Here is a 13989-nt window from a genome sequence, read left to right as displayed (position 1 = left end):
TGGCGTGCATGCACGCACACCCAGAAGACTGAGAAGAGGCCACGGACATAGAAGCCCGAGGACCACCAGGGCCACAGGTGGAGAGGCGCCCCTGCCGGTCATGCCCAGGGCAGGGGTGGGGACAGAACGGGCTCCGAGGTGGGAAGGGGCCCAGGCCAATGTAAGGGCTTGGCCTGTGAGAAACAGCTCACCAGAGTGCCGTGAGCGCAGGAGGGCCGTGCTGTGACCCGGAGACCGGAGGGAGGGAGAGGTGGCAGGAATGTGTCAACGCGCCCCCAGCAAGGGACAGTGGCAGCTGGTCGCTGGCACCAGGTGGTGGTGGGGGCCAGGCCCGAGGTTCTGCAGCCCAAACCCACTCTGACGTGGCGGGTGGCAGGACTCTGTCTTGCTTAATGCTGATGTAAGCAGAGAGGAGACCACAGAGTGAGGGGACGTACAGACTTTGGCCCAAAACTCTGATGAGGAGACATCCTGAACGAGACAGTTCATTATTCAGGGAAGCGCTTTGGAAAGTGATGTGGCAATATAGATCAAAAACTACAAAAATGGTCACTCTTCTGGCCCTGTTCACTCAATCCCTGTGAATTCCAATTAAGGAGGTGTCGGAAGACAGAGGAGCCAAGCAGGAAGGGGCTATGTCATCATCGTCAGTCACAGCGAGAGAGAAACAAAATCCATAAAGGGATGGAGCCATGCGGTAACCCCAGCACCTAGGAAGAATATGCCAGTGAGCAAATCCATAACCAGAAATATTACATAGACATGAGTCCTCACATTGCAGAGACAATGTAATAACAAAGAATATTTCTACTAAGGCACGTTAATAGGCATTGTGCAAAGAGCTTCAACAATGTATCTTCTTCGAGAAAGACGGATGGGCGGGCAAAGTAGAGGGAAGCAGGGTTTCCCCCCTTCCTCTCCACATACCCACATTACAGCGTTGTGGTTGTATCTGTTGTGGTTGTGTCTTTATCATTTTTTTTTTTTTTAGGGAAACATTTAAATAGACATTGAAAACGAGCAGCGAGCTTATTTATTTGCATACACCCCATTCCAGGCACATTCTTCTAAAACATTTCATTCATTTCTTTTTTTCATTATTTTTCCCCTGAGGTTATTTTGGCTGCAAGATGAATTCTCACAAAATAACAGGGGCTTGACAAATAAAAGAACTGCTCAAAGCATTCACATTAACCTTGCCAAGCCAGGAAGCAGTCTGGAGTTCAGCGTGTGAGTGAGCTCCAGAAATGATTTGCCTGAGGAACGAAAACAATAGCAACAACAACCTCCGCCAAAAGGCTCTCTGCTTCCATTTCAGAAATCGACAGGGACTTCCCTGGCGGTCCAGACTTCGCACTTCCACTGAAGGGAACACAGGATTGATTCCTGTTCAGGAAACTAAGGTCCCACATGCTGTCAGGTGCAGCCAAAAGGAAAAAGAGAGGGAAATCAACAATGGCATGTGCATATACCTATACACATGTACACATTACATACACATGCTTTGCATATGAATACATATAGATATGTATATATGCATACACATGCACACACGTGTACACATAAGACACTCATTACATAGATGTATGTGCATATATGTGTACATGTGTGAGCATGAGCACACAACGTGTGCACAGCAGTGTTCATAGATGCACACGTGCACACACACAGCACGTGTACATGCCTGCCTGCATGCCTGTGTGCACATACACACACATCCACAAAGGGGGAGGCAAGCAAGTGGGGCTTTTTTGTGAGGGGCACATTCGGATCCTCCTGAACCCTGTTACCTTCTTTTGTAAAATAAACCCCACTGACTACCGGACAGTGAGACATTCCACTCAAAACATGGTCGACTGCAGGGGCTTCTGGAGAAACTTTTAAGTCAAGATGTGATCTTTTAAAGATTCCTTTTATTTAATCAAACAGAAGTTGACTACCCTGAGGCAGACCTAGGATGTTTTCAATTCCCTGGTCCCAGACCCCAGAGTCTGTCCTGGCTGTCCACAGCCACGTCTCACCCCACCTGCTCACAGCCCATCCTGGAGCATCAGGAGTCACCACAGGGATGTTCTGTGCAACCTGAGAGGACAAAATGACTTTGCTCATCATTTGCTTGAGTTTCTTTTTTAACCCGATAACTGTGCCCTGCTATGAGCTTCTCTCATCGGTGGGAGAACCTCGAAGGCACACTTCCTAAGCAGAGCGAAATAAAGCTTCAGCCTACTTCCCAGACAAAGGCCGAGGGGATGAGATGAGATTTCTGAGGTGGGCATGCAGTGCAGACCCCTGGCCGGCCACCCACACCTTCCTGCATGCCTGGTATGAACGCCAGACCCCAGTGGTGAGGCTCCTTCTACAAGTGGGCTGGTCGGGGTTCGACTCTCATGGGTCTTGGTGTGGAGGGTGCTACCCCCACTCCCCCACCTGAAAAGGAGCAGGCTCTGTGCCCATGCTGAATCGCCCAGGAAGGCTGCCAAGAGCAGGAGAGGGAGTGAGAGCAGGAGGGGGAGCATGGGGGACACCCTGACCCAGAGGCTCTGACCTTCCTGGGAACCAATCTGAACAATGCTTGAGCCAACCATGGGCTGCACTGTGTCTGGGAAACTTCTTAGGCATCTTATTCAAAAGGGTTGACTTTGTCATCTCTCTGGTCTTCACACCCATGTACAGACACAGAATGCAAACGTCTTACTTGAAGGGCCCTGGACAAACGGGCCCTTTACCTCAATCACGAGTATCAATCCTGCCTGTGCCAAGCTCACACAAGGACTTTTTCCCAAACATGAGTTCTTTTAACATAGTCCTCCTCCCTACCCTTCAAAGATATCTGTCTTTTAATCTTTCAAACACAAGAAAAGAATATCCACAAGGTATAATGACCAAAACGCCCCTGTCAGTCCACAACATTTTTCCAAACTTTTTGATAGCAACACACAGTAAGAAGTACATTTCAACTAGCATCCTGGTAAAACACATATTGATACATGTATAAAAAACTGAAAAAAAATTTTTTTATAAATACCTTACAACCTGTAGAATACTCTGGAATTGTTTTCATTCTAGTTCATTTTTTTCAAGTACTGAGTGATTTCTCTAGCCATGAATAATTGGAGAGATGTCAAGGGCATTTGGAAATAAAAGGAATCTTTTTTCTTTCAATCGTCACCACAAGTGGGGTGGTCACCAACTTTCACTGGGAGGGGATAGAGATGCTGTGCAATTCCTGGGGCAAACCCTCCAACAAAGAATTATTCCACCAAAATTCAATGAAGCATGTGCTGAGGGGTGGCTCCCACTGTTCAAAAGCAAGTATCATGGAATTTTCCAGAGAAAGTCTACAAACTGGAAGGATCTCCTATTTCAGGAGCTCAGAGTAGGAGGTGGGTGGTAAGCAGGCCTCCAGGAGATCTGCCATCTTTCTGTCAATCAGTCCTGAGCCTCAGGACCATCCCACCCCCATCAATGAGGCCCCAGCTGGTCTTCCCCCTTCAGACAGGGCAATGCTTCCTGCAAGCAAGAGGAAAGAACCGCTTCCAATTTCAGAGCCCTGTGTGGGTTCCCAACATAAAAGGGGAATGAGAATTTGTTGTCCTGATGGTAGCAAGTTGCAGCAAGTCCAGGACACGGAAGATCAAAGGGGCTGGGCCACCTCCAGGTAATCCCCACCAGGAATGTTTCCTCTGCTCACACTGTTTTCTCTTCTTTTCTTAGCCCGAGGCAAAATGCAAAGCTCCCATCTGTGCCCTGCCTTTCAGGTTCACCAGGAACTCCCAGACTCTAGGTGCCCCACCTTCCTCACAAGTGTCCATAGGCACAGATTTCACAGAGCCGGACCAGGTACACTTCCTGCTACAGCTACATGGTGTGTGGGGCAGAAAGGGCACCAGGTTTTCATTCTAAGGACACAGGGCCGGGGCCCACCTTTGCCTTCCCTTGCTTGCAGAATTCAATTGTTTCCTCCCTAGAAAAATTGGGACAGAATCATCCCAGCCGCACTCAGCAGGAATAGGACAGGGGTGTGACTGGTACAGAGGCACTGGCCTCACTCGTGGTCGCACGCATCTCCATCCCTCAGTGCCCACTTGGGGGTTCCCCTGGTGTGTCCCCCTGTGCAAGCCCAGCGAGAAAATCTAGCTCTGACACCAGACGGAGCCTCCTTACAGAGAAGGAGGGGGCTCTGCAGGACCTCTGGAGCAAGTCCATGGACCAGGGGATGGGAAAACCAGCTGAAACCTCCTAGAGCCCAAAACCACTCACCAGCTGGCTGTTTACTGCATTCTTCAAGGCATATGCTAAGTAAATACCAAATACTGAGCAAGCATGCTCAGATGTATATAATGAGGGTGGAGATTTCCCAGGACAACTGTACCCCAGGATGGCTGTCCCCCAGGGAGAGCGTTATGGCATTCACCACTGGTGAGTCCCTAGGACTTTCCAGCGCAGAGAAGTGACTAGGCTGCTTGTGCACCAAGAACAGAGACCCAGAGGCCAGGACAGACGAGAGGACATGGGGACATCTTGCCAGCTGAGAGGCGGCACAAGAAACTGACCTTCTCTTTGTAATCACCATGACCCACCCAGCAAGAGAGGACAGGCTTCCTGCTCTCCCAGCTTCAAGGCCTCCATCAAGGTCAAGGGCGTGACCCCTAACCCTCCCTCAACACCACATCACAGGGTGTTGAAGGCTGCTCCCACCCAATCTATCTCTGTCCATCCACCCCTTCCACCCATGCCAGGCCCTCCCGCTCACCACCTGGCGTGTTCTACAACACAGGAGGGCTGCAGAGCAGATGGATGGATAAGGACTTAAGACAGGCCAATGCAGTGTGGGGCTTTGTTACGATCCTGATTCTAACAAACCTACTAAAAAAGTCATTTTAAAGCAATTGGGAAATCTGAATACAGATTTCCCGCAATGTGTGTTAAGTCACTTAAGCTGTGTCCAACTCTTTGCGACCCCATGGACTGTGGCCACCAGGATCTTCTATCCATGGGATTCTCCAGGCAAGAATACTGGAGTGGGTTGCCATGCCCCTTTCCAGGGGCTCTTCCTGACCCAGGGATTGAACCCATGTCTCTTACATCTCCTGCACTGGCAGGTGGATTCTTTACTGCTAGCGCCACCACAAAGTAACTGCTTAGAAGAGCAAGGACTCTCAAAGCCAACATTCCCAAAATCGTGTGAAATGTCACCTCCCCATCAAAGGAGTGACAGTAAGGATCAGAGAAATTTAAATAATATCCACATTGACTGAGTACAACGAATGTGTACCGTCCCCCCAGGGCCTAGGAACCTGTGTTCAAGGTTGCCTTGGGAACATGTCTTTGTCCCTGAGAGGAGAGCTGCTGCCCCAGCCTCAACCACCTGGTCCTCTTCTTCCTTCTAACTCACTAGCAGGAGGGGGCTGTACCGAGTCCAGTGCACGGACAAACCCCCAGATCCACAAGGCAGCACCCTGTCTGTCCCCAGATCAAGAGGGCATCAAAGCCAGGACTTCTGGGCATCCCTGGGCCCACACTGCCCACTGGAGATAGCATACAAGCCACATTTTATGTAGTTCTCCAATTTCTGGTAGCCACATTTTGAAAAGAAACAGATGATAGCAATTTTAATGATATATTTTACTTAACCCAATATATCCAAATGGTTATTTTTCTCACCATGCAATCAACACGAACATTACTCAGGAGATATTTCACCTTTTTTTTGGTACTGTCTTCAAAATCTTCTGTGCATATTATGCTGTCAACACATCTCAGTTTAGACACTAAAATTTCTGAGTTAAAGTGAAATACAGTCCCAGCAAAACAATAAAGTTGTGTTCAAAGGAAAAATAACAGTACTCTGCTAACAGCTTTTAAAGTTAAATGACTCAGAATTAATAAGGAGTCTGAAATTCCCTTCCCCAGTCACACCGGCCATGTTTCATGCACGTGGCCGGTATCAACATACTGGACAAGCAGCTCCGGGCTCCTGAGAGCACTTACTCAGCAGAACCTGTTCACTCATCAGTTTCAGATGAAGACGATGCAAGACGCAAAGGAGGCAGCACAGATGGTCTCTGTGAGGGTGTGCTGAATTAGCAGTGTTGGCACAGGTTCTATCCAGACAAGGGAAGCCCAGGGCCCCCATGGTGCCCCCAAGGGAAGCCAGCAGGGGCAAACATGCGTTGGCAGGCACAAGGGACTGGAATAGATCTGAATGTCTTTTGGCCCTACGGGACCCTAGAGTTCAAGGACAATATTCCAGGGTTTTATCTTTGTGTCTAAGTGGTGCACTTGGAGCAGCATGCTTATGTTCCTTGGGCTGTTCCTCCTGCAGACCTGAGTTTGTCACACTGCCCCTGGCCAGCACTGAGGCTCTCAGAGACGTGTGCTCCACATCTCTACTATGCTGGTTGCAGGATGTGACTGAGGACTCTGCATTCCCTCAAGATTCAGATTTGGAAAAACTTGTTTCTGATTCTGTTGTCTGTTTTTCTCCAATTCATTTATTTTTATCCTATAGATACAATGAAACAATTAGAAACAACTGTTTCCTTTACCCAGCAGGCTGCCAGGAGGCTCACAGCTAAATCATTGTGGTACACAGAATTTTTTAAAATATCCACTGGATGCTGACCTTCCATGGGCTACATGGGCTTCTCAGATTTACATTTTCTCTCTTTCTCTCTGTATTTCCCTTTGACTATTTAATCATCTTTATATGTGTGCATGCATGCTAAGTCGCTTCAGTCATGTCTGACTCTGTGACCCTGTGGACTGCAGCCCACCAGGCTCCTCTGTCCATGGGATTCTCCAGGCAGGAATACTGGAGTGGGTTGCCATGCCTCCTCCAGGGGGTCTTCCCAACCTAGGGATTAAACCCATGTCTCTTATGTCTCCTGCATTGGCAGGTGGGTTCTTTACCACTAGCACCACCTGGAAAGCCCCCAGTCTTCACCCATACATACTTCCGCATGCTTTTCAAATCATTTTGGAAATCTGGCAAGGCAATAAGTCATGAAACTAAAGTTAAAATTCAGTGGGTTTAGAATATGGACTTGTAGTTTTCAAAGATGAACATAACAAGCACATTTATGTCTGTGGTTAAAAGGCCTGTGTCTGGGCATCCTGGGCTCCAGGGGCTGTCCAGCAGTTTCCCACCTAGGACAGCTGCATGCAAGCACCACACTCCCACACAAACACCAGCAAGATTGCAGACACCAGACCAGAGGCCCAGCTCTCAGCTGAGCCGTGCCAGTTCCGGAAATACTCTCTTCTTCTGAAACTGAAAGTGAAGTCGCTCAGTTGTGTCCGACTCTTTGCGACCACATAAACTGTAGTCTACCAGGCTCCTCAGTCCATGGGATTTTCCAGGCAATAGTACTGGAGTGGGTTGCCATTTCCTTCTCCAGGGGACCTTCCTGACCCAGGGATCGAACCTGGGTCTCCTGCATCGTAGACAGACGCTTTACCGTCTGAGCCACCAGGGAAGAATCATCTTCACAAACCTCACAGCTCCTCTCCCAGCTCATAGATGAAACAGACCCTTCCAAAGAGTAAACCCACCGCCCCAAGATCACACAGCGATTCTTCCACATCCTCAGGCTACACATACTTCTGGAGGAAGGCAGCCACTCTACAGCCCCAAGCATCTTCCAGACTCCACACCTGTCCTCACAGCTGGCCACCAGCTCAGAGGAGTGTCAGCTGACAGTCAGAATCAGGGCATCCAGGGAGCAAGTGGCCCACAGACCTTGGGACACACAGTCAGCCTCCGGACTTGTCTTTCGGACATGTGCCCCCAGAGACCCCCCTCTTGGAAGTGGTGCTGAGCACGTAACTTCACCCCTGGTCTTCTCAGAAGCAAACCTTGACCCAGGACACTGGCCAACAGCACAGCCGTCTCCACTGGCCTCAGGAGGATGAAGGAGCAGGAAGGAAGAGCCCAGAGTAGACACAGGAGGACATGGCGGGGGCCTGTCCTCTTGGAGGACTCTCGTGGTCACTCAGACGGTTCTTTTCGGAGGGCACTCTGGAAGAAGAGGTCCTGTGGCCCCAACGCACACCCACACACAAGGCTCAGAATCAGACGGAGCTGGGTGATTCCTGAGGTGCCTGCACTGCTGGTATCAACGAGAGGCCAAACAGTAAAACAGAATGTGCTCAGTCACTAAAGGGAGCGGCTAGCGGCATTTCAGAAACACCGCCCCACACTTTTCACCCTACAGGGACCTTGGATCAGCATAGATCTCACCGTGTGTGGCCCACAGAAGCTGCTGGAAGTGCTGGCACGCAGGCAGGGCTGGCCCACAGCTTCTGCCTTCGCCCTCTTCAACCCAAAAGCTCTCTACTGAGGAACACCCAGGATCCGTGGCCCTGAGTAGGGACAGGCTGGTGGCCAGACCCCTGCTGAGCCCAGCCCATCCCCTCACGGCAACCCCAGGCTGCCCCAGACCGCAAGAAAAAATAAACCTTGTTGCTTTAGTCCTCGGAGTCTGGGGCGGTCTGTGTCACAGTAGACAACTGGCATAGTCACCCATGCCAAGCTGAGTGGCTGCTCAAGGCCAACAGGAAACCGGGGCACAAATGCAATGCACTTTGATAGAATATTTCTCCGTTTTAGTAGTGCTGGCAAACACTCCAGACACCCTCACCTCCAGGGGACAATGCACTGAGCAAGGCCCAGCTGATGATCAGTTTGGAAATGGCAGTGAGCTGCTTTCCTTCAATGAAGTTCTCCAAAGAATATCTCCGGCACCATTTACAATTATTTTTACAAACTCCAAGAAATGGAATTAGAATTATCTGGTCAGTGGTGGATGGGACAGAACATTCACACCCTTCATCATGGTGAAGTGCCTGCTACTGAAGTGGGACCCTAGGTGAAGCTCTCCGATCTGCTGTGTGGACACCCTTAGAGATGGTGTGACTTTTCAGTGGGATTCTTAACTGCCTGCAGAACAGGTCATCAGTCTCTTAGCTATGTGTAGAGACAAGATTTCTTTTAGATTTGCCTGAAGATGAGTAAGAACAGTATTAATAAGTTAAAGGCCTGTCACTTTATGAATACTTTGCATAGGGAAGTAGGTGTCAAGGCTGGCCAGCTCTATCAGTGCCTGGAGACAATGAATGCATCAGTGGCCAATTACACACCAAGCTGCCAGCAGGGGTGGAGGAGCCCAGATGAGTGCCAAAGACTCCTGCTCTGGGCACCGTGATGGCCAGCCCAGTTCCTGCTCCTGCCCCCACCTCAAAGCCAAGTCAGGACTCACTGGGCACCACCAGGCCAGGCCCTCGGCCCTGTGCAAACATCACTATGGACAACAGCATCAGAGCCGGGAAACCAGGAACCCCCTGCCTGGGACTCACCCTTCAGGGACTCTCAAACCCCTAGCCAATGACAGTGGTTCCAAAGTCAACAGTTGTGCCAGTTGCACCAAGTGAGACAAAATATGTAAAAATGGCTCCTAAGCCGAGAGGCATGCCATAAGTGATGGGAAGAAAATACACTTTCATCAACTTCTTATTTGACCACGATGTTAAGACACACCCTTTACAGAGGCCCTATCACCTGTCTTCCGGGAGAAACACCCTGAGATGCAGGGAATTGAAGGTCACAGGCCAGTAAGCAACATATCAGGACTTATCGGCAACAGAGAACTCTACCCCTCCTGCCAGTAAGTCCCTTTCAATAAGGACCTTTTCCTGGGGAATCCACCTAGGTCTATTCTAAGCCAACGTACAGAAGGCCTTCCCTGCTTCTCCAGGTCAGGAGTGTTATAGTCACAGCCCACTTTGTTCAGTACTTACATGTGCCATGGAGTGCATTATCTCATGGGGGCCCTGGGCTGAGGCCAACCAGTGAGGGGAGAGCACCGGTGGCTTTTCTGGCACATATTTACCAACCCACGTAAGTCTTCCCCTCTTCCACCACAGTCACTGACACAGGAAAAACCTACAACTTAGGCTTAACCCGTCAGTGCAAGGCTTCTGTGGCCAAAGGACGTCTGTTGAGTGGCCATAGAAGAGATGCTCTCTCTCCAGAAGTATGCAACGGGCAATTGACTGCCATCTCATAGTCACAGGAGGCCCACCAGGGAAAGAACGTGACAACTAAAAAGGCAGAGAAGAGAGTTTATGGGCAGTCACATGGTTGAGTTGCTTGATCAACCAAGCCTGATGTCCACATTACTTCTTGTTATTCTACTTATTTTATATAAATCAGTAAACAGTCATTGGGCCTAAAGAGCCCTTGACCGCAGAGGCTCAAAGGCAAGTAAATTGTCCAGGATTCCCAAGATAGTACATAGTAATGTTGCTACTTGAATCTTGTCTCTAGTCCAGATTCTCTTCTGTAATGCTTAATTTTCTGTGTCCTTTTAGCTAGATTATGACATCAAGTGTCTATCTACATGTTGCTGTAAAGGTTTTTTCAGATTTGATTCACATTTGAATCAGTAGATAACAAGTAAGGCAGATTTTCCTCCATAATTGGGGGGGCCTCAACCAAACAGTTGAAAGCCTTGAGAAAAGACTAAAGGGAAAAGATAGAGGGAGGAATTCTGCTCTAGACTGTTTTCAACTCAAAGCTGTAATATCAAAACATATGGAAATTTCTAGCCTGCCATGCAAACTTCAAACACACCAGCCCCTTCAAATTCATATATTTATCTAGATAGATGATAGATAGATCTATATAGACATGTATCTATAGATATCTGATATACTTGACTGACTGAAACATCTGCTTTAAACCCTAGGCTCTCTGTTGCCTCACTCTTAGTCACGATCAGTTCCCACAGCACCTCCTTTTGCTCTTATGAACATATCCACTTCCTACATCGTTTCATGTGTGCACAAAGCTAAACTCGGCTTCTGAGCTCAAAGCAACTCATCTCCCTTTGCATGAAGAGCACACTGTCTTGCACACAAAAGAAGTTCCATCTTCATGTGTTTGATGAAGAATAAAACTATCTTCAACCAGAAGAGCTGGCAACAAAGACCTCCAGAAATATAGATTATCACTCATTATGGCAGCAAGCCAGTCAGTTGGGGACAAAGTGAAATATGAATGAATGCTGAAAACATGCCCAAATTTACGCTTGTTAATGCTGACCTCATTCTCCAATCCTACACTCTGCTGGGTGTCCTAGTCTTGCAAAGGAACAGAAATTGGGGGCTCCGCTGGCTAAAGGATGGAGCTCTCCTAAATAAACGCGTGTCTTCTCTGGCACAGACCCCTGAGAGGAACTGGAAAAATTACCAGCCACAGCCTGACACAAAAAGATGTGTGGATTACTGCAAAGTCAAACTGAATTTTAAAGATATCTGATTGAACCACGTCACTGGGTTTCCAGAGCTGGTGCTTTATACAGAAGAATGGATAAACTTAACCAGTGGTTCTCAGACTTGAGTGGGCATCTGAACACCCTGCAACTGTCACTCCCAGACCAGAGTATGGTGGAGCCCAGACCTGGAATTTCTAACAGTCCCCAGGGATGCAGATGTTGGTCCCGAGACCTCACTTCAAGAAACCCTGACTTAGACATATGTCAGAAAATACAGACTCTCAGCAAACCCACCCAAACAGTGGGCTGAGCTGGGCAAGTGAGCCCTGGGTAGGCATCTGCTGCGTGGCTGTAGTGATAGATAGCTACAGACTTGGTCCCAGAAAGGTTACGTAGGGTGCCACTGGAAAGCACTTGAGAATACCATCACAAAAACAAACTAAAGAGCATTCTTCTATTGCCAAATTCACAGAACCATCTAAAGAATAAACACAATAAATAAAATTCTCTTACTCTATCCAGGTAAGACAATTGGTAATTAACAGTCTGATTACTTGTAGGATAATGTCTGCAAAGTACTTAAATGGTAAAAGTCTAGCATTTCATGATCTCAATATATAACTGATTCAGGCAAGGACTATCCTTGGATGCTGAACCATTGATTGAGTGGTAGTTAGAAAGCAGGATGCTCAAGAGTCTTAAGGGACAAAGGAAAAGATATGCCTGACAGGGCCTTCGCCAGGTAATTAAGCTTTGAGGGCCAAGAGCAGGACAACAGACACTGTACCTCTTGACATGAGGTGAGCAGAGTACGCCACCTCACACCTATGTGATCCTGAATGTAATGACAAGAAAAGACTCAAATCCAAGCTAGCATATCATATCTATGAGGAAATTGCCCTCAGCTCTTCGAAACCTCAAAGCAAGGGAATAAGTAAATCTGTCCCTATTTTCAGATGACATGATTGTCAACATAGGTAATCCCAGGCAATCTATAAAACTCCTAGAACTAGTAAGTGAGTTGACAAAGATCATAGACTACAACATAAACATACATAAGTCGATAGTACTTCTAAGTACTGTTCTTCTCTAGTGGCCCAGCCAGTAAAGCGTCTGCCTGCAATGTGGGAGATTCAGGTTTTATCCTTGGGTTGGGAAGATCTCCTGGAGAAGGAAATGGCAACCCACTCCAGTACTCTTGCCTGGAAAATCCCATGGATGGAGGAGCCTGCTAGGCTACAGTCCATGGGGTCACAAAGAGATGGACATGACTGAGTGACTTCACTTTCACGTACTAGCAATGATCACAGGGAGGCCAGAATGAAAAATACAGTACCATTTACAATCACCCAAAGAAAAGTAACTACTTGGGTGTAAATCTAACAAAACTTATATAGGACTTACACGCTAAAATCTACACAAAGCTAAGTGAACAAAATCAAAGATCTAAACAACTGGAGAGACATGCCATGTTCACGGATTGAAGACACAAATCAGCAGAGATGACCTTCAACCAGTGAAGAAACAGTAGTCAATCCACAGCGCAGAGCAGCACTCAGCAATGAAGCAGAATGAACTACTGACACAGCCACAACCTGGAGGGATCTCCAGAGAATTATGCTGACTGGAAGAAGCTAATTCCAAAAATCTACAAACTGTATGATCCCATTTATGTAACATTCTTTAAATGTCAAAACTACAGACCTGAAGATTAGTGACTGTTAGGATGAAGTTTTGGTGCAGATGGATGGGAAGTAGGGTTGGCTATAAAGGGCATATAAGGATCCTTGTAGGGATGGAGTTTTTCAAGATGTTTTCCTAGGAGGAAACTGGGTCAAGGTACATAAAAAAAAGTTAATTAAAAAAATGTCTTGGGGGGGGGGAAGCCATGAAAAAAAAATAATAATAATATTAAATAAAGAAAGTTGGTGGCCTGCTCCCACTTTCAGGGCACAGATAGACAAAATCACACCGTGTGACACATAAGCCATGATGAGATTCAGAACAGATTAAGGACAGCAAGAAAGCACTTTGGAGCACCAGTGGGGAAATCTAAGTAAGAACCGGACATTAGCTGATGTCAACAAGTGCTCAGGGCTGGTACACTGGGAAGACCCAGAGGGATGGGATGGAGAGGGAGGCAGGAAGGGGGATCAGGATGGGGAACACATGTAAATCCATGGCTGATTCATGTCAATGTATGGCAAAAACCACTACAATATTGTAAAGTAATTAGCCTCCAACTAATAAAAATAAATGGAAAAAAAAACAAATCAAAATTAAATTGCTTAGAGTGATCATGGTCTTGAGGTTGAGGGATGAGGGAAAGTGTCCTTGTTTTCAAGAAACACAGGCTAAAGTATTTATGGGTGAAGTTCATGATAGACACATAAGTTATGTAAATAAAGAGAGATATCACTAAAATAGAGATACAGGCAATGTGACAAAATGGCAAAAAAAAAAAAAAAAAACCTGCAGCAAATCAAGGTGAAGGGTATGCAACTGTCCAATGTGACCATTTTCAAAAAAAAGGTTGAATGAAAAGCAGTCTTTTAAGTTCAACAACCATCCACTGGGTTTGTCTGTACGTCTTTAACAGTCTGTCTCCTTTTCCTTTCACCCTTAAGCACAGATTCAGATGATGCTAAGTTTCCAGGGTCCCGAATGATGGCAAAAAAGCCTCTCACACAAGAGCCAAAGGGCCCCTTGGCCC

At 47.4% G+C, this 13989-nt stretch overlaps 1 protein-coding gene and 1 non-coding gene across 5 annotated transcripts in view; both read right to left on the bottom strand.

Moving 5' to 3' along the window:
- Positions 1-13989, bottom strand: part of TNS3 (tensin 3) — a 219242-nt gene that overhangs the window by 193184 nt on the left and 12069 nt on the right. The gene's annotated exons all lie outside the window — the stretch shown is intronic.
- Positions 7406-7478, bottom strand: TRNAR-ACG (transfer RNA arginine (anticodon ACG)). Its single transcript has one exon. It is a non-coding gene; the product is annotated as a tRNA-Arg (tRNA).

Source organism: Muntiacus reevesi, chromosome 6 (genome assembly GCF_963930625.1).
Source record: "Muntiacus reevesi chromosome 6, mMunRee1.1, whole genome shotgun sequence".
NCBI classification, from domain to species: Eukaryota; Metazoa; Chordata; class Mammalia; order Artiodactyla; family Cervidae; genus Muntiacus; species Muntiacus reevesi.
The sequence above is the reverse complement of the archived record's forward strand: the minus strand, read 5'-3'. Positions and strand labels throughout refer to the sequence as shown.